Raw genomic sequence first — 21629 nt, 5'->3', positions numbered from 1 at the left:
GGACTGGGTGTCCTGAGCTGCGTGTTCTGGACTGGGTGTCCGGGACTGTGTGTCCTCAGGTTTAAATACCTAGCCACCCTAACCAGACGTACAGTTGTCACAGCAACTAGAACTGGTCTAACAAATCATTGTCTTCAACGAGTCACCGGTTTCATCCTTCCTTTCCCTTTACTTACTATTGGTACTTGTGAAGTCATTGTATGATTGCATTATCTTTTGTCTTCACTGAGTAACTGCTTGTTCTGATCGGCTTCATAATATCTTCCTACGTGATCCTTACTACCTAGCTGCTATTAGTCATTGTGCTTTCACTTCATTGAATACTTGACTATGGTTTGCCCAGTGTAGTCTACCTTCCGCTGCATGGTAATAGGTTTATTTTTATCGTTTGTCTTCGAAACTTCCACATTTTGAAGACTTTCATAAAAATCGCCTATTCACCCCCCCTCTAGTCGATATAACGCACTTTCAATTGGTATTAGAGCGAGGTGATGGGGTTATGTACCTAGGGTAGGGTCATGGACCTGATCCAAGTAACTTACCCCAGGACATCCTTAGAAGAGGTCGCCTTCCAGTCGACCAACGAGGATTCACTCGACTGGTCTGAAGGACTCGACCACGAAGACTCACTCGACCACCAGGAGGTCAAGAGGCACTCTGCACTGCAACGGCCTGTAATCAAGTAGACTTTATGATAGTAAAGGCCTTTATGTGGGGCGTTACCAGTAACGCCCCAGACTTAACTCACCTTAAACCCTCTCCTACGTGGGCTGGCTGGGGTCCTGGCGCACTCTATATAAGCCACCCCCCTCCACAGGCAGAGGGGTTCGGCACCTTGTAATTCACACATTCATAATCCACTCGACCGCCTCCGGGCTCCGAGACGTAGGGCTGTTACTTCTTCCGAGAAGGGCCTGAACTCGTACATCCTTTGTGCTTACAACCTCTCCATAGCTAGGACCTTGCCTCTCCATACCTACCCCCCACTCTACTGTCAGGCTTAGAACCACGACAGTTGGCGCCCACCGTGGGGCAGGTGTTTTAGCGATTCTGTGGAGAAGTTGCGATTCTTCCGAATACTCTCATCATGGTGTTTGCTGGAGTTTTGGTCAAGGGTCAAGAGATCCGTCTCGGCACCCTCACCTTCATCGCCGACGACTCCGCATGGCTCCAGGAGGCTCCACTCGACGTAGACGCGCTCCCCGTCCGCGGTGCGACGCATTTTCGCGCATGTGTCCGCGGCGTTCTGCTACGGCAACCGTCGACCCAGTATCGGTCGGCTCCTCCATCGTCCACCCTCCCGGTCTCCCGCCAGCGCAAGCGCTCGGGCCGGTCGAGGCTTCAGCGATGGGTGAGTCACGCGGTGGCTCACCAATCGGCCACTACACAAGTTGCGGCAATCAAGCCCAACGAATCTCTCTACGGCTTGTTCGATCAGTCGACTGGCTCCGGAGAGACTGCATCCGAGTGCGGAAGCAGTGATCCAGCGGCGGAAATCTTGATGGTCGACGGGCCCCACAGCCCTCCTGGCTTCGCCCGTGGTGGTGGAGCAGGTGACGGCGGCGACCCTGCACGAGACTACGAAGAGTACCAGCCCGAGCCACTCGACTCTCTGCAAAGAGAAGAGCTTCGCCGCAGGAACGAGGATCCCCTGCGTATTCCCATCGCAGGAGAAACCCCCGAGGCTCGTGCCTTGGAGGAGGCGCGTCTGGCCAATTTGGCCGAGCGCACTCGACTGGAGAACCTTCAGCGAGCACTCGACGAGCGCGCGCGGCAACGAGTTCCCGACACCAGTCGACGTCAACTCTTCCCGCCGACTCAGGTATATCAAACCCCAATTCAGAATTTAGCAGCTGCGACCCGTATAGCAGAGTCCATTCAGCCTTCGCAGTCGGAAGCTGGCAGAGGTTTGCTGCAGATCAGGGATCTGCTCCGGGCAGCAGGAGATCAGAATTCAGCCGTGTCTCAGTCGCGCAACAGAATTCACAGTCGATCTGTCACTGTGAATACGGTTCAGTCGGCTCACAGCCCCAGATCGCCTCCGCGGCGCGAAGGGCGTGAGAATCGGCGAGATCAATATGGCGACAGACTCGACCGAGATAATAGGCGTCGAGTACCCTATTCCCCTCCGAGGGGTGGGTCTTACGCTCCTCGGCACCCAGATGGTAGGCGTCAGTACAGTACAGGGCGTAGGGTTCCAGTTGACCCCAGAGAGCCAGGCTTCGACGCGCGATCCATTATCGTGCAAGGGTTGGTCGACCGGAACAGAGCCCATCGAGGCGCACTCGACAGAGATGTACCCACGAGCAGTCGAGTACATGTTTCTGGTCCTGAATGTTTTAGCAGAGCTATCAGAGCCGCAGTTATCCCCCCCAATTTCAGGTTGGCAACAGGAGTCAGCAAGTTCACTGGTGAGTCTAAGCCTGAAACTTGGCTCGAAGACTACCGAGTGGCAGTTCAGATCGGTGGTGGGAACGACGAGGTGGCCATGAAGCATTTGCCCCTCATGTTGGAAGGTTCTGCCAGGGCATGGTTGACTCAATTACCTCCTAGCAGCATTTACACTTGGGAAGATCTGTCCCAAGTGTTCGTCAGAACGTTTGAAGGGACTTGCAAGCGACCAGCGGGGTTGACAGAGTTGCAAGTCTGCGTGCAGAAAACTAATGAGACTCTCAGAGAGTATATTCAGAGGTGGATCACTTTGCATCACACTGTGGAAAATGTCTCTGATCATCAGGCAGTATGCGCCTTCAAAGACGGCGTCAAGAACAGAGAACTGAGTTTGAAATTTGGTCGAACCGGTGACATGACCTTGAGTCGGATGATGGAGATTGCTACCAAGTACGCCAACGGCGAAGAAGAAGACCGACTCCGAAGCGGCAAGCACAAGCCGAGTCAGTCGGAAAAAGGAAACACCAGTCGGAAACAGAAGCGGAAGGCTGAACCGGGAGCTCCTGGAGAGGCTCTGGCCGTGACTCAAGGAAAGTTTAAGGGGAAACCAAAAGGATCCTGGAACCCCAAGAAGGTAAAGGATAAAGAAGGGAATGACGTGATGGGTATGCCATGTCACATTCACACGAAGAAAGATGAAGAGGGGAATATCATTTACCCAAAGCACACCACTCGCCAATGTCGACTCCTGATCCAGCAGTTTCAGGGAAAACAGTCTAAGGACAAGGAGAAGGAGTCGGACAAGGCCGAAGACAAAGAGGACAGTGAGGGAGGATATCCGCATATCAACTCCACTCTGATGATCTTTGCAGATGTGGAAAGCAGAAGTCGACTGAAAGTGATTAACCGAGAGGTGAACATGGTTGCCCCAGCAAAGGCAAATTATCTGAAGTGGTCTCAAACACCCATCACATTCGACCAATCAGATCACCCGACTCATATTGCCACCCCCGGGAGGCAAGCTTTGGTGGTCGATCCAGTTGTCGAAGGCACTCGACTGACAAAGGTGCTGATGGATGGTGGAAGTGGGCTGAACTTATTGTATGCAGACACATTGAAAGGTATGGGCATTCCGATGTCCCGACTGAGCACTAGTAACATGAGCTTCCATGGAGTTATACCAGGGAAGAAGGCCGAGTCACTCGGCCAGATAGCTTTGGACGTAGTGTTTGGTGATTCGAAGCATTTTCGCAAAGAAAAGTTGACGTTTGAGGTTGTGGATTTTCAAAGTGCATATCATGCCATTTTGGGGAGACCAGCCTATGCACGGTTCATGGCTCGACCATGTTACGTGTACCTCAAATTGAAGATGCCCGGTCCCAAAGGTGTGATCACTGTCACCGGTGATAGGAAAAAGGCAGAGGAGTGCTTTCAGAAGGGCTCCAAGATTGCCGATTCCCAAGTGACAGCGGTCGAGTTCGAAGAATACAAGCAAAACGCAGATCCGAGTGACTTGCTGCGATCCAAGAAGCCCGCCACAGAGTCTGCATTCCAGTCGTCCGGTGAGACGAAGCCTGTTCACATTCACCCGACCGACCCCGAAGCAGCTCCGACCCGCATCTCCACAACACTCGACCCAAAATAGGAAGAAGCGCTCATCCAGTTCCTCCGTGAGAACTGGGACATTTTTGCATGGAAGCCCGCTGACATGCCAGGTGTTCCCAGGGGACTGGCTGAGCATCGCCTAAGAGTCGACTCGTCTGCAAAGCCAGTCAAAGAGCATCTTCGGCGGTCCGCCGTCCAGAAGAGAAAGGCCATTGGTGAAGAAGTGGCTCGACTGTTGGCGGCAGGATTTATCCGAGAGATCTACCACTCCGAGTGGCTCGCTAATGTCGTCATGGTTCCTAAGAAGGACAAGTCACTCCGAATGTGCATTGATTTCAAGCACATCAACCGGGCCTGCCCAAAAGATCACTTTCCTCTCCCTCGCATAGATCAAATTGTTGACTCGACCGCGGGATGCGAGAGGTTGTCTTTTTTAGATGCTTACTCCGGGTACCACCAGATCCGTCTGTACGGGCCCGATGAGGTAAAAACAGCTTTCATCACTCCATTCGGGTGCTTCTGCTATATCACCATGCCATTCGGCCTCAAGAATGCCGGAGCCACATTTATGCGAATGATGCAGAAGTGTCTACTCACCCAAATCAGTCGGAATGTGGAAGCTTATATGGATGATATTGTTGTCAAGTCACGAAAAGGTTCCGACCTGCTCGCTGACCTCGCCGAAACATTTGCCAACCTCAGAAGGTATGATATCAAGCTCAATCCATCAAAGTGCACATTTGGAGTTCCTGGTGGCAAGTTACTCGGTTTTCTCGTTTCCGAACGGGGAATCGACGCTAACCCAGAGAAGATTGGCACTATTCTCCGAATGAAACGCCCTGTGCGAGTGCACGATGTCCAGAAGCTTACCGGATGCTTGGCCACATTAAGTCGATTCATCTCACGACTCGGTGAAAAGGCACTGCCTCTTTACCGACTGATGAAGAAGGCTGACAAGTTCGAGTGGACTCCAGAAGCTGATGCAGCGTTTGCCGAGCTAAAAGCTCTGCTCTCCACCCAGCCGGTGCTTGCTGCTCCAATCAGCAAAGAGCCTCTGTTGCTCTACATCGCAGCCACAGGACAAGTTGTCAGTACTGTGCTAACGGTCGAGCGGGAAGAAGAAGGAAAAGCTCTCAAAGTTCAGCGCCCAGTGTATTATTTGTCTGAAGTCTTGACTCCATCCAAGCAGAGATATCCTCATTATCAGAAGCTTGTGTATGGAATATACATGACCACAAAGAAGGTTGCTCATTATTTCTCTGACCATTCCATCACAGTCGTCAGCGACGCTCCACTATCAGAGATTTTGCACAACAGAGACGCAACTGGTCGAGTGGCCAAATGGGCGATTGAACTTCTTCCCCTTGATATCAAGTTTGAGGCAAAGAAAGCCATTAAGTCCCAGGCGATAGCAGATTTCCTCGCCGAGTGGATTGAACAACAGCAGCCGACTGAAGTTCACTCGGAGCATTGGACCATGTTTTTCGATGGCTCTAAGATGTTGAATGGTTCCGGTGCTGGGGTTGTCCTGGTTTCCCCCAGAGGAGGTAAGCTCAGATATGTGCTCCAGATTCACTTTGATTCCTCCAACAATGAGGCAGAATATGAGGCCCTCCTATATGGGTTGCGCATGGCCATTTCACTCGGCGTCCGTCGCCTAATGGTCTATGGCGACTCGGATTTAGTGGTCAATCAGGTGATGAAAGAGTGGGATGTGAGAAGCCCAGCCATGACTGGATACTGCAGTGCAGTGAGGAAGCTGGAGAAGAAGTTCGAGGGGTTGGAGCTCCATCATATACCCCGACTGAAAAATCAAGCAGCTGATGATCTAGCAAAGATAGGTTCCAAGAGAGAAGCCATTCCGAGTGGTGTGTTCTTGGAGCATATACACACTCCGTCAGTCAAAGAAGATCCTTTCACCGAAGAAACTCCGCAGCCCAAGAGCGCCACAGATCCGACTGAAGTTGAAATCCCAGCGGTGGTCGACTTGATCATGGAGGTTTTGGTGGTCATTCCCGACTGGACGATTCCGTATGTCGCATATATCTTGAGGAAAGAACTTCCGGAGGATGAGGAAGAGGCTCGACAGATCGTCCGTCGATCTAAGGCCTTTACCGTAATCAAAGGACAATTATACAGAGAAAGCGCGACTGGAGTCGGTCAGAAGTGCATAACACCAGAAGAAGGTCGACTCATCCTCAATGATATTCACTCAGGGACCTGTGGTCATCACGCGTCCTCTCGGACCATCGTGGCCAAAGCATACCGAACCGGATTTTACTGGCCCAAGGCGAATGAGATGGCAAAAGAGATAGTAGATAAGTGCGAGGGATGTCAGTTCTACTCGAATATGTCGCACAAGCCTGCGTCAGCTTTGAAGACCATCCCGCTCGTCTGGCCTTTTGCAGTTTGGGGGCTGGACATGATCGGTCCTTTGAGAACAGGACGAAGTGGCTTCACGCATTTACTGGTGGCAGTCGACAAGTTCACCAAGTGGATCGAGGCTAAACCAATCAAGAGCCTTGACACCGGTACTGCTGTTAGCTTCATCAGGGAACTAATATTCAGATATGGAGTCCCGCACAGCATCATTACGGATAATGGGTCGAACTTTGACTCAGAGGAATTCAGAGCTTTCTGCGACTCCCAGGGCACACGGGTCGACTACGCATCAGTCGCCCATCCGCAGTCGAATGGACAAGCAGAGCGAGCTAATGGACTGATTCTCAAGGGACTGAAGCCTCGACTGATGCGTGATCTCAAACACGCGGCTGGAGCTTGGGTCGACGAACTTCCATCTGTACTCTGGGGACTGCGGACCACGCCTAATCGGTCGACCAGAAGAACTCCATTCTTCTTGGTCTATGGAGCTGAAGCGGTCTTGCCGAGTGATCTTCTCCACAATGCTCCTCGAGTTGAAATCTACAACGAAGCAGAAGCTGAACAAGCGCGGCAGGACGCAGTCGACCTTTTAGAGGAAGAAAGGGAGATGGCTCTGATCCGGTCGACCATCTACCAACAAGATCTGCGGCGTTTCCACGCCCGAAACGTGAGAGGTCGAGCCTTCCAGGAAGGGGATTTGGTTCTCCGAGTGGATCAGCACAAACCACACAAGCTTGCTCCTTCTTGGGAAGGCCCCTTCATCGTCACCAAGGTTCTCCACAACGGGGCGTACCGTCTTTACAACGTCAAGCATAATATCGACGAGCCCCGAGCTTGGAACGCGGAGCTACTCCGCCCGTTTTACACTTAAGCTTTATCACTCGGATGAGTTGCAATAAAATACTTCTGTAGTTCATGGACCTCAAAATAATAAGCGTCATAGTTCCTCCATAATATCTGTCACTTTTTATTTTTTGTCCAATGAAATTCCCCTCAGTGGGTGACTTAGCTGCGAATCCGTTTCGCCTAAGTTTGTAAAAATCCTACCGAGTGGTGAGCCAGACTCCCACTCGGAGGCTTAGCCGCGAATCCGTTTCGCCTAAGTTATCAAAATCCTACCGAGTGGTGAGCCAGACTCCCACTCGGAGGCTTAGCTGCAGCCTCGTGCTCGCCTAAGTTATAAAAATCCTACCGAGTGAAGAGCAACCCTCTCACTCGGGGGCTTAGCTGCAGTCCAAGCACTCGCCTAAGTTATAAAAATCCTACCGAGTGAAGAGCAACCCTCTCACTCGGGGGCTTAGCTGCAGCCCAGTGCTCGCCTAAGTTATAGAAATCCTACCGAGTGAAGAGCAACCCTCTCACTCGGGGGCTTAGCTGCAGTCCAAGCACTCGCCTAAGTCGTAAAAATCCTACCGAGTGGTAAGCCAGCCTTCCACTCGGAGGCTTAGCTGCAGCCTCGTGCTCGCCTAAGTTATAGAAATCCTACCGAGTGAAGAGCAACCCTCTCACTCGGGGGCTTAGCTGCAGTCCAAGCACTCGCCTAAGTCGTAAAAATCCTACCGAGTGGTAAGCCAGCCTTCCACTCGGAGGCTTAGCTGCAGCCTCGTGCTCGCCTAAGTTATAAAAATCCTACCGAGTGAAGAGCAACCCTCTCACTCGGGGGCTTAGCTGCAGTCCAAGCACTCGCCTAAGTTATAAAAATCCTACCGAGTGAAGAGCAACCCTCTCACTCGGGGGCTTAGCTGCAGCCCAGTGCTCGTCTAAGTGGACTAAAGAATAAATCGATTGCAGCACAGGCACCTTGCCTTGAACCTGCAAAAGACATTCCGAGCCGAAGGCAATCGTATTCAAGCACCAAATCCAAGTTTGAATCGACATCTAAAGGAACCGAAAGTGCTCAGGCGTCAAGCCTGTTAAGGTTTGTCGGTTACAATTTCACTCGGCATACCGAGGCAAATTTAAAGCGTCGAGCCAGAAGAAGTTTTTTACCCCTCCTGTGGAGGGCTGGAAGGTGCAACAAATTCATCAAGGTCAATCCCGTCGGTGATCCGAGTGGCAGCTGCAAGGAAAGTTTCCATAAAGGATCTGAAGTCGTGCTTCTTGGTATTGGCCACCCGAAGGGCCGCCAGCTTCTCTTCTCGCGCATCTTTGCAGTGGACTCGGGCCAGACACAGAGCGACATCTGCACCACACCGAGCCGAGGACTTCTTCCACTCCTGCACTCGACCAGGGATCGTGTTCAAGCGGGCCATCAGCGACTCAAGGTCATTCTGAAGTGTCTCCTCAGGCCAGAGCGTCGAGTCGATGCGAGATGTGGCGGCCTTCAGCCTTGCGAGATAGTCCACGACAGCTGCAACACGAGACTCCAGTCGGAAAACATCCATGGCAACTTCGTTGTTCACCGGAGAATTGACGGGGTCAAGGTTTGGCTCCAGTCGGCTGGTTTCTTCTTCAAAAGTTTTGACAAAATTCTGCAAGGGTGATCACTAAGTCAAGGAGATAGTCGAATGGAAAAAGCCACAATTGGAAATATTTGCCAAACATGGAGGTTTACCTTCAAGCATAAGGAACAACTTTTTGGCAAGGCCGCTCAGGAAGGCCTCCAGTTCAGTTTTCTTCTCAGTCAATTTGCTGACTTGGTCGGTCAGGGCAGCTTTGTCAGTTTTCAGTCGACTGACCTCCTTGTTGGCAATCCCAAGAGCAGCTTTCAGATTGGTATTGTCTTGTTCGAGCTTGGTAACTGAAGCTAACTTCTCGTCAGCAAGCTTGATCTTCTCAGCTAGCTCAAGGTCTTTCTTCTGCTGGGCCTCCCTTACCTTACCTGCAAGTTACAGCAAGATCAGATGCTGAAACAAGCAAGGGGAAAAGCAGTCGTCAGGGTCTCACCAAACATACCTTCGGTCTCCTCCTTTGCCTTTGTCAGCTTCTCCTGAACCAGCCTCAAGCTCAGCTCGACTTGAGTATGTTTTTGTTCCAGCTCTGAGTAGCGAGCCACAAGATCACAGGAGTTCTGTGAAGAACCAATCGACTAAATGTCAAATATAATTCACTTCCGAGTGAAAAAGAGATAAACACACGTTTCTAAGACTACAGCCAAATACAAGCATTCGACCGTAGTCTCGGGGACTACACCTAGTGGGTGCACTCAGCGTGCCCCCACTAATCCTGTTAAAGACAAAGTCGACCAGTCGACCTCAAAAAAAATGTGCGAGATGCATTCTCTAAGACTGTGATCAACTGCAAGCAGTCGACCACAGTCTCGGGGACTACACCCAGTGGGTGCACTCAGCGTGCCCCCACCGGTTTGTGAAATCCAGTCGACCAGTCGACTGACAGAAAGATTGACATTATAAAGCCTAAGGCCGACTGCCAACAGTCGACCTTAGCCTTGGGGACTACACCCAGTGGGTGCACTCAGCGTGCCCCCACCGGTTTGTGAAATCCAGTCGACCAGTCGACTGACAGAAAGATTGACATTATAAAGCCTAAGGCCGACTGCCAGCAGTCGACCTTAGCCTTGGGGACTACACCCAGCGGGTGCACTCAGCGTGCCCCCGCTAACACGGAGTTTATTCGACACCCCCAGTGGGTGATTACTATAAATTCCGGAAAAGAAAAGTTTTTGGTAGCATATCCAACAGAACAAACAGCGGTCGACTGACCTGAACATTGATTTGGAGGGCAGAGCTGGCGTCATAAGCTGCCTGGCTCGCATCCCGGATAGTCTTCAGCTGCTCCATCATGAGTCCCGCCTGGCGTATTGCCTCCTTCGCTGCGCCAGCTTGGTCCTCTGGGACGTGGTGCGTCGTGAAGAGGGAGGGCTGCTGAGCACTCGTCAGTGGATTTGCGAAGGACACCGTGTGTCGAGTGATGTTCTCTTCTTCCACAGTCAGAATCTCAGGCGCCGTCACATCCTGAGGCACCTTACTGGCGGACGCTTTCCGACTCCTCCTGCGTGCCAGTGTTTCTTCATCCTCGTCGTCATCAGGGAGATTGATAACAGTATTGGGTGGAGCTGCGGAGAAGAATCAGGATCAGAGATCGCGAGTCAGTCGACTAAGAACGATGTTAAGAATACAGTACCTGGGTTCGAAGTTGCTGCATCCTCCATCTCGTGGTCATCAGCCCGGGCCGAGGTCTCAGAAGTAGCAGCACTGCAACTCCAAAGGATCGGTCGACTAACTTCAGCGTCGACCAGAGATAAAGTTCGCACAGAATAAGAAAATATGAGCAGCACAATTACCCTGATATGGTGGGGATGGACACCTTCATCTTCGGCAGGAGCTTGGTCGGCTTTGGCGGAGCCCCCCTAAGCTGCTTCGGCGCCTTTTCAGTCGGCGCTGGAGAAGTGGTCCTAGGGCGCTTGGTCGACTGCGTCGCAACCCCCTTGCCACGTTCAGTCGAAGGGTCGTGGACGAGCTTCGACCGCCTTTCCGAGCGCGGTGGCACGACCTCCTCCTCTTCCTCCTCGTCTTCGGCATCATCATCATCGCCGTCGTCATCATCATTGTCGTCGTCGTCCCCTGCAACGCCCGAGTCCCATTCCTCCTCGTCCTGGCTCTCGCCCCCACTCGCCTCACCCTCCTCAGTCGGAGTTTGTGCCCCGTTGGGCATCGAGTACAGCTCGGTGAGGGCCTAGCAGATATCAAGACAATGATCAGTCGACCAGTCGGCAGAGTAAACAGAGATGAATGCGACAAGAATGCAGTGGAGAGCAGGGCAAGTGTACCTTATTTGGATCACTGTTGTGGTCGAGTGGAGGAATCCTTCTGGCTCCGCGTGGGTTGTCCTTGTTTCCGGTGACGGCTGCCATCCATCTTTCCAGAGTGGCATCGTCGACTGCTTCTGGATGGACTCTAGTCTCGTCTTCGGTCCCACAGTACAACCACATGCAGTGGCTCCTGAACTGGAGGGGCTGGATGCGACGCCTGAGGAAGACCTCCAGGAGATCCATGCCCGTCACTCCCTCCCGAACCAACTGCACCACGCGCTCCATCAACATCTTCACGTCAGCTTTCTCCTCCAGAATCAGCTTCAGAGGGGAAGGCTTGCGCACTCGGTCCATGGTGAACGGAGGGAGTCCACTCGACTGCCCTGGCGTCGACTGGACCTGGCAGTAGAACCAAGTCGACTGCCAGCCTCTGACGGACTCGGGAAAGGTCATGGGCGGGAAGGTGCTCTTATTCCTCACCTGAATCCCCAGGCCCCCGCACATTTGGACGACTCGGGTTTTTTTCATCACCTGGGCTCGCCTTCTTCACGGTCTGAGATCGACACGTGAATATATGTTTGAACAAACCCCAGTGCGGTCGACAGCCCAAGAAACCCTCACACATAGACACGAACGCGGCAAGATAGGCAATGGAGTTTGGGGTAAAGTGGTGGAGTTGCGCTCCGAAGAAGTTCAAAAAGCCACGAAAGAAAACACTCGGTGGCAAGGAAAACCCGCGATCAACATGGGTGGCCAAAAGCACACACTCACCCTCTTCTGGCTGGGGCTGCCACTCCTTCCCCGGAAGCCTCGCAGCTCCGTGGGGGATCAAGCCCTCGTTGGCCATGTCGAGGAGGTCGTTCTCCGTGATAGTCGACTGGATCCAGTCTCCTTGGACCCAGCCCTTCGGCAGGCGGGATCTGGACGAGGACCCTCCGCGGCTGGTGGACCTTCCTTTCGCCTTCTCCGACGCCGACGCCTTCTTTGCACGTTCCAGCGCCACCGTCTTCTCCTTGGCCATGGTCGCCGGCGAGATGCGCGAAGGGAAGTGGTGCAGGGGCGAGAGCAAGCACGCTGAGCAGGGAGGAAGGAAGCAGAAAGAGAGAGAGGGAGAATGCTAAGGCGCAGCACAGAAATCCTCGCCGGGCACATTTATAAGGTCCCTTCCGAGTGGATGACAGGTGGGCCCGGTCGATCTAATCATATCTGGAACAGTTATGCAGACGGGATACGTGGCGAAAAAGGCGGCGCGGAGATCGAGGCGTCCATGCCCCGTCCCATCCGAACGCCGCGGTCCGCCCCACTTCGCGCGCGCCCTAAAATTTCGCATCCCGCGGAATCCGTGAGCAACAAATCAGTCTGTCAGGCGCGGTGTTTTCGGCGATCCGTCGCTCGGAGATCGTCGAAGCCTGAAAGATCACTCGACGCAAAAACAGAATGGATCAAGTCGACTGAAGGCAAGTTGTTTCCTGTCGACAAAGGAATTCTTTGGTCCAGAACAGCGCACAACCGGAGCACAAAGATTAATCAGAAACGACATCAACTCCTTCTTCACTCGAAGCCTCAACCATTCGGGGGCTAATGATGGGGTTATGTACCTAGGGTAGGGTCATGGACCTGATCCAAGTAACTTACCCCAGGACATCCTTAGAAGAGGTCGCCTTCCAGTCGACCAACGAGGATTCACTCGACTGGTCTGAAGGACTCGACCACGAAGACTCACTCGACCACCAGGAGGTCAAGAGGCACTCTGCACTGCAACGGCCTGTAATCAAGTAGACTTTATGATAGTAAAGGCCTTTATGTGGGGCGTTACCAGTAACGCCCCAGACTTAACTCACCTTAAACCCTCTCCTACGTGGGCTGGCTGGGGTCCTGGCGCACTCTATATAAGCCACCCCCCTCCACAGGCAGAGGGGTTCGGCACCTTGTAATTCACACATTCATAATCCACTCGACCGCCTCCGGGCTCCGAGACGTAGGGCTGTTACTTCTTCCGAGAAGGGCCTGAACTCGTACATCCTTTGTGCTTACAACCTCTCCATAGCTAGGACCTTGCCTCTCCATACCTACCCCCCACTCTACTGTCAGGCTTAGAACCACGACACGAGGTACTCCCTTGTTCTGTGTGATTCGATTTAACCACCTGGAGTTTTAGCTATGTCGACTGCAGGGATAATTAAAGTCTCCGCTGCGTGCCCCGTCTTCGATGGAACTGAATATCCCTACTGGAAGAATAAGATGCGCATGCATCTTGAAGCCATTGACGTCGACCTATGGTATGTCGTCAAGAACGGCGTTCCCAAGGCTGGAGAAGGTGTCACTGCTGCTGACGTCAAGAAGTTCGTTCAACTGGACTCTACTGCCAAGAATATCATCTGTGGTCATCTGACCAAAGGACAGTATGGCCTCGTGAGTGCTTTGGAAACATCTAAGCTAGTCTGGGACTGGCTTTCCAAGATCAACGAAGGCGTCTCAACCCAGAGAGATCAGAGAATCAGTGTCCTTCGCAACCTCTTCAACCGCTTCAAGAGAAATGACAATGAGAATGTCCAGCTCACGTTTGATCGACTCACTGACATCACAAATGAGCTTCAAGCCCTCGGCGCTACTGAGATCACCAAGCATGAAGTCGTCAAGACACTCCTGAGATCACTTGACAGTTCGTTTGACACCCTAGCCCTGATGATTCAAGAATGTCCTGATTTCAAGACACTCGATCCGTCTGACATACTTGAGAGGCTCAACACACATGAGTTTCAGCTTTCTGAGAAAAGAGATATCTACGGTCCCAACTATGGGCGAACTCGTGCCTTGAAGGCAAAAGCTGTCTCCTCATCTGAAGAAGAATCTGACAACAGTTCTGATGATCCTGAAGACATTGGAAAGGAGCTTGCTATGCTTGTGAAGAAGTTCCAAAAATTCACCAAGAAGAAAGGCTTCAGAAAGTCTTCACGATCAAGCTCAAGGAATGATGAAGCTTCTGCTCATGACTACAAGAAGAAAACATGTCACAAGTGCAAGAAACCTGGCCACTACATCTCTGAGTGTCCGCAGTGGGACATTGAGAACAAGAAGAAAAAGAAAAGCAAGGAGTATGATTCTGATGACAAGAAGAAGAAGAAATACTCGAAGTCTTCTTCCAAGTCCTCCTCAAAGTCTTCATCACACAAGAAGAGCTCATCTGGCAAGGCACGTGCGTTTGTTGGCAAGGAAATGGATTCAGAGGAGGAGTCCGCTTCTGAGGAGGCGGAGGTGGAGTCTGAGGAGGAGTCCGATTCTGGCGTTGCGAGTCTGGCTACAGCATACGTTGCCAAGTCCATCTTCAACACTGAAGACAATGACTCCATCACCGACACCGATGCAAATGACAAGGACTACTCCGCTCCTACCTACTGCTTCATGGCACGCGGTGCCAAGGTAAACACACGCACTACTCACTATCAAACATCTAGTGACGATGACTCTGATTGTGGTTCCAAACCCAGCTACAAAACACTCGCTAAAATTGCAACTGAACAACAAAAAACCATGGAACACATTCAAAAACTGTTAGACAAAAGCGATGATCTGTTAGACTCTGAAATGACTCGATCTCAGTCCTTAATTGAAGACATAAAAAATCTTCACGTTAAGTATGAGGAACTTGAAAGTCGTCATGAAACGCTCTCAACAGCTCATGAAAGGCTTTCCTATGATTATCTTCAAAGGAAGCAAGATCTTGAGAAATTGAGAGCGGCTCATGAAGATCTTCAAAAAGAAAATGAGTCGCTTCGCTCCGAACAGATCAGTTCAGCTTAGGAAGGATTTGAACCACCATATCTTAAATGCATTGAGCGTGAAAATGCTACTTCTGTTGCTGAATGTTCTACTACTGCTACTGTTGCAATATCTTCAACTGTTGATGTGGGAACTAACCCCTCTGCTGAGGATACCACTGCTATTGCTGATGAGAATGCTAGCTTGAAGACATTGCTTGAAATAGGGATGTACAAAAGTCTCAAAGGGCATCAGACACTATGTGATGTCCTCAAAAGGCAGATCCTGAACCGAAACCCTAGGAAAGAGGGTGTTGGGTTCGTAAGGAAAATGAATGCTGATGGCTCTTACTGGAAACCTGAGCAGTACCCCAAAACCACGTGGGTTGCTGCAAAGGAACCTTCAGCAGATCCATCCACTCTATCTGGCTTCACTTGTGCTAACCCCATTGTCATTGATGAATCCTTTGATGCAAACTATAAACTGTTTAAGAATCAGAATGGTGAAGTGTTTTCCAGGTATATTGGTACCAACTGCAGGAATGGACCGCCTATGAAGAAGATCTGGGTGCCGAAAAAGTGTTTGGAGAATCTTCGTGTGAATGTCATCATGACACCACAGGTAAAGAAGACAAACCCCAGACCACAGGCTTCATACGGTCCAAAGGCTTCATACAAACAGAGGACTTACCTGAGTTGCACTAATGCAAATGTTTTGCAGGGAAACCATACTCAGGCCTATGAATATGAGCGCGGTTCATCAAACCGCCATGTTCATAAGACCAAGAACTATTCTGCTTATTCTTATGAGTACTATTGTCCTCCTGCAAGACTTTTTGCTAGGGCTCCAAAGCCAAAGTTCTCAGATGCTGCACTTAGACTTATTGCTTCTAGCCACCCTTGAAGATGTGGGTGGCTAAGAAAGCTTAACTCTCTTTTGCAGGGAAGGGTCTCCAGTAGAAAACCAAAATCGTCTCACGCTATTGCTAGGGACCTTAAACATCTTGTAGGGCGCAAGATCAAATGCCCGAATGGTCTTATTATGTACTTCGTTCTTGAATCGCTTGCTACTCGCCCTATCAGTCCAAATCTCGATCTAAGCTTTCATAACCCACTGGTTCGTCAAATGTTTTTGCTTCACAATTCTCTTCATGAAGCCTATCCCCCTAACTGCACTGTAGGGTACGACACCAGCAGCTTCAGAATGGATTATTGATAGTGGGTGTACCAATCACATGACTGGCAAGAGAAGCCTTCTTATGGACTCAACCTTACGTCATCCGACAAGAGTCACATCACATTTGCTGACACTGGTAAAAGTAAGGTATTCAGTCTAGGTAGAGTTGCAATCTCAAAGGATCAACACATGGATAAAGTCATGCTTGTTGAATCCCTTGGCTTCAACTTAATGTCTGTCTCAATGATTTGCGATTTAAATATGATCGTGATGTTTGGAAAATATCGTTGCCTTGTTCTAATGGAATCTGACAAGTCTCTAGTGTTTGAAGGGTATAGGAAAGATGATTTGTACGTGGTAGATTTCTCAGCAGGACCACAGCTTGCCGTATGTCTTCTGGCAAAAGCTTCAGAATGCTGGCTCTGGCATCGGAGGCTAGGGAATGCTGGCATGAGGAACCTCCACACCCTTGCAAAGAAGAAGCATGTCATAGGCATCGAGGGCGTCAAGTTCAAGAAAGATCACTTATGCGGTGCCTGTGAAGCAAGAAAGATGACGAGGGCCAAGCATCCCTCGAAGACAATCATGACAACGACTCGACCCTTCGAATTGCTCCACATGGATCTTTTCGGTCCCACTCATTACTCAACTCTTACTACTACTGCTTGTCTCTATGGCTTTGTCATTGTTGATGATTATTCTAGATATACTTGGGTGCATATAATCCTCTATAAGACTGAAGTGCAGGATGTCTTCAGACGCTTCGCCAATCGAGCAATGAACAACTATGGCGCCAAGATAAAGCACATCAGAAGTGACAATGGCACTAAATTCAAGAACACTGGCCTTGATACATATCTTGATACTTTGGGCATCACACATGAATTCTCAGCTCCGTACACGCCATAGCCGAATGGCGTCGTCGAACGCAAGAACAGAACACTCATTGAGATGGCCCGAAAGATGCTTGATGAATACAAGACTCCAAGAAAATTCTGGCCTGAAGCCATTGATACTGCATGCCATACAATCAATCGTGTTTATCTTCACAAGCTTCTGAACAAGACATCTTATGAGCTCCTTACTGGCAAGAAGCCAAATGTCAGTTACTTCAGAGTATTTGGCGCCAGGTGCTGGATCAAGGATCCACATCACACTTCAAAATTTGCACCAAAAGCACATGAGGGTTTTATGCTTGGATATGGAAAGGATTCGCACTCCTACAGAGTCTTCAATCTCTTTCATTATAAAGTGGTTGAAAGAGTGGATGTGCGGTTCGATGAGACTAACGGTTCACAAAGAGAGCACCTGCCAAATGTGCTAGATGAAGTTCCATCCAGTGAATCAATCAAACTTATGGGAACTGGAGAAATCATACCCTCTGAAGCTCAACCTGAAGAGGAACTTATCATCTCCGCACCTGATCAACCTGAAGACAATGCTCAGCCTGAAGACAATCCCTCTAACAATGACAATGATCAGCAAGAGCAAAATCTTCGCCCTGTACATCCTCGTGTTGCCAATAAAGTGCAGATTGAGAGAATAATTGATAGCATCAATGCACCCGGTCCGCTCACTCGTTCAAGGGCAACACAGCTAGCAAATTTCTATGGACACTTCGCATTCGTCTCAATAACAGAACCCAAGAAAGTTGAAGAAGCCTTCATGGAACCTGAATGGATTCAAGCTATGCAAGAAGAGCTTCAATAGTTTGAGCTAAATAATGTATGGGAACTGGTTAAGCGTCCTGATCCTCGGAAGCACAATATAATAGGCACCAAATGGATATACCACAACAAGCAAGATGAGCATGGTCAAGTTGTCAGAAAGAAAGCTCGTCTCGTTGCTCAAGGATATACTCAAGTGGAAGGGATTGACTTCGATGAAACATTTGCTCCCGTGGCTCGACTTGAAGCCATACGCATACTGCTGGCCCATGCAAATCATCATAACATACTTCTATATCAAATGGATGTGAAGAGCGCTTTTCTCAATGGCAAGATTGAAGAAGAAGTGTATGTTGCACAACCACCTGGCTTTGAAGATCCAAAGCATCCTGACATGGTATACAAACTCAACAAGGCACTGTATGGCCTCAAACAAGCCCCTCGGGCTTGGTATGACACACTCAAATACTTCCTGAAGAGCAAAGGCTTCACACCTGGTTCCCTCGACCCCACTCTCTTCACGAAGACATATGATGGTGAACTGTTTGTGTGCCAAATATATGTGGATGACACTATCTTCTACTGCACCAATCAGAAATACAGTGAAGAGTTTGGATATATGATGCAAGAGCAATATCAGATGTCCATGATGGGAGAGCTGAAGTTCTTCCTCGGTCTTCAAATACGACAACAACGCAACGACATCTTCATATCTCAAGAGAAGTATCTCAAAGATTGCCTGAAGAAGTTCGGTATGCAAGACTGCAAAGGCTTCACGACGCCAATGCCAGCCAAACATCATCTGGGTCCCGACGACAATGGTAAAGAGTTCGATCAAAAGGTATACCGCTCCATGATTGGTTCTTTACTTTATCTATGTGCATCTAGGCCAGATATTATGCTTAGTGTTTGCATGTGTGCTCGATTCCAAGCGGCACCAAACGAATCGCATCACTTAGCTGTGAAGCGAATTCTTCGATATTTGGCTTACACCCCAACTCTAGGATTATGGTATCCAAAGGGCTCAGAGTTTGATCTAGTTGGATTCTCGGATGCTGATTATGCTCGTGACAAGGTTGATCGCAAGTCTACATCAGGCACATGTCATTTTCTGGGACGATCACTTGTATGTTGGTCTTCAAAGAAGCAGAACTGTGTATCTCTCTCCACTGCTGAATCTGAATACATTGCTGCTGGATCTTGCTGCGCTCAGCTTCTGTGGATGAAGCAAACACTCAAAGACTATGGCATTCATCTGAAGCAAGTGCCACTCTACTACGACAACGAAAGCGCCATCAAGATTGCCAACAACCCAGTTCAGCACTCGAAGACAAAGCACATTGAGATTCATCATCACTTTCTCAGAGATCATGTTGTGAAGGAAGACATTGATATCATACACGTCAACACTGAAGAGCAATTGGCAGATATCTTCACCAATCCCTTGGATGAGAAGAGATTTTGCAAGTTACGGTGTGAGCTAAATATCCTGGAATCCTCAAATGTCCTGTGATCAGGCACACATCCTAACACTTATGCATATTGATGACTTAGATGTGCAACACACGAAGTAAAGTATATCTTCAATCAATGAAGACATGCATTCTAAGTGTGAATACATTAATGAGGAATTTGACTTCGAAGCACCACGATAATTGTGCGCCGTGTCTGGATCTAATACTTCCTATACGGTGGGTAACGCCACCACCAAATGTTCTGTTTAAAGTGTTTCACTCACGCTGTTACATTTGCTATGTCTTCACATTTGGTTTGGCTTCAATCTCAACATGTCTTCATGATTATCTTCACTATGTTGATTATATATATATACTAGTGTTCTATCCTCTACAGCATTCACTTATAGCTATGTCTTCTTGTTGAATCTTTTGAACTAAGTGAATGTGATCGGGCCCTAACCTCTCTATGCTTTCTATCTCAAACTCTATCTCTCCAAATCATATGCATTCTTTTGAAACTGTCAAATGTCTTCTCTGTGTACTTGTCAGCAGAAGATACAGAGACAAACATTAAGTCCGCTTTCAATGCTAATTCCTTCACCTGAAACCCGGAGAAGTGGGAACGACCACCCGACAATCCAGGCATGCGTGGGAACGTGGAACAACCTTCGATATGCTGCATGATGGCCACGTGTTCCTCAGATGTGAATCGCCAGGGGCACCTGTGTAATAACACTGAACCGCCCCTGTCCCTATAAATACACACCACACCACAATCATTATCTCTTCTTCCACTCTCGCACGAACCCTAGCGCCACCGCTAGCCCTCGACGATGCCGGCAATGAAGTGCTTAGCTGCCACAATCTCTCCGACGCCATCTTCACGCCGACCGCGAACATCGTCCTCTCCGCCGTCGCCGTAGGTGTCCTCCGTCGCCAAGTTAGGGCACGAACGATCGAACTGCTCAGCCTCCTCTTCCACTCCGTCTAGCAGTTCCTTGTGTGGTAAATAAAAAACCTCCTTTTTACGGCCCCTTTGATCCTACAGATTCATCACTTTCTACCACAAGTAGTTTCTGTTCACACATGTTGGATCCACTTCACACTGCATCTCATATTATGCCTAGTATGTTCACTTATGCTTCACAAAGTAGTTAGATTCCTCACTTGTACTGATCTCTGGATTCGTACAAATCTGGAACCAACTCCTTATCTATGAGTGAATGTCTTCGCATGATGAGGTCAATGTCTTCTAAACTGATTTATCTTCAAAAATCTTCTGAGAATGCATATGACCTCTTCCCCTTCTCTCGCACCTTAATGCTGTCACAGGTACATGTCCATGTGAGAACCCCTTGGTTCTCATAGTCTGCATTCATTTGTAGAATTCTTACAGCATCATATAAATTCTCCCGAAGCCAGTTCCTGTTTGTCCAGCAAGCGAAAGCCTTTGAAGCCTTTGAACGTGTTGAAGCCATTCAGTTTGAAGTTCATGGCTGCAGGGAAATTAGTAAGGAAGGGTGGCAGACAGCGTCATGGGGGAACATCAAGAGATTTGCCTGATGACCTCTTAGAGCTTTACAAGACAGATCCTGAAGAGGATTACAATCAACGCAAGACCCGAATCCAATGGATTCGAAGATATTGGGCAGAACAATGGTTCAAATACCAGTTTGTGACCCAGGAATATGCTGAGAAAAATGCCATCAAGCGACCGTGGGGAGACATCCTATACAAGAATCTTCAACCCAGGTCCAGAGAAGAAGCCATTGAACAAGGCTTCTATCCCTGCATGGTCCGTGGGCCACAGCCTGCAGATGCACACCCATCGTCACTATTATGGTGTCGTGACGACAATCTGTTCATGCGCAACTTACAATTTGCCAAGAACTCAGCGAAGCAGAACAAGAAGTCTTTGGGATTAGACTTCAACCCTGGTCCCTCTGCTCCCCGTGCCGATGGAACTCGCGAAGCTGAACCCAATCTTCTTGGGCCCTTCTACAACTTGGAAGGTCTCATCACTCATATCGTGGTTCAAGGGACAACCGTGAATGAGCCTGCAAATGACGCTGAATCAGATGAAGCGCCTGCAGCACCGAAGCCAAAGAAGTTGAAGCAGCCTAAAGCTTCAAAGCCTGCCTCTGCACCAAAAATCTCATGGGCGAAGCCACTGGCTACTGCACCTCCTGAAGATAGTGTGCAGTCTGAAGATTTGTCACGCATCTCCAAGCCCCAGAAAGTCAAGATGCCTCTACCACACACCGGCCAAGAACTGACAGCTGCTGCTATTCTGCGCAACGATGCCATCGATCTGTCCAGTGATGAAGATCTTGCAGATGACGCTCTTGAGCAACTAATCAAGAGCAAAGAAGAAGCAGAAATCTTCAATGATCTGCCTCTCTTTGACGTGGCAATCATCCACAACTTCATTGATGAGTGGTTTGACACACCCAACCTCAGCTTCGAAGATCTGCAACTCCA

This window comes from Triticum dicoccoides, chromosome 2A (genome assembly GCF_002162155.2).
Source record: "Triticum dicoccoides isolate Atlit2015 ecotype Zavitan chromosome 2A, WEW_v2.0, whole genome shotgun sequence".
Lineage (NCBI taxonomy): Eukaryota > Viridiplantae > Streptophyta > Magnoliopsida > Poales > Poaceae > Triticum > Triticum dicoccoides.
The sequence above is the reverse complement of the archived record's forward strand: the minus strand, read 5'-3'. Positions refer to the sequence as shown.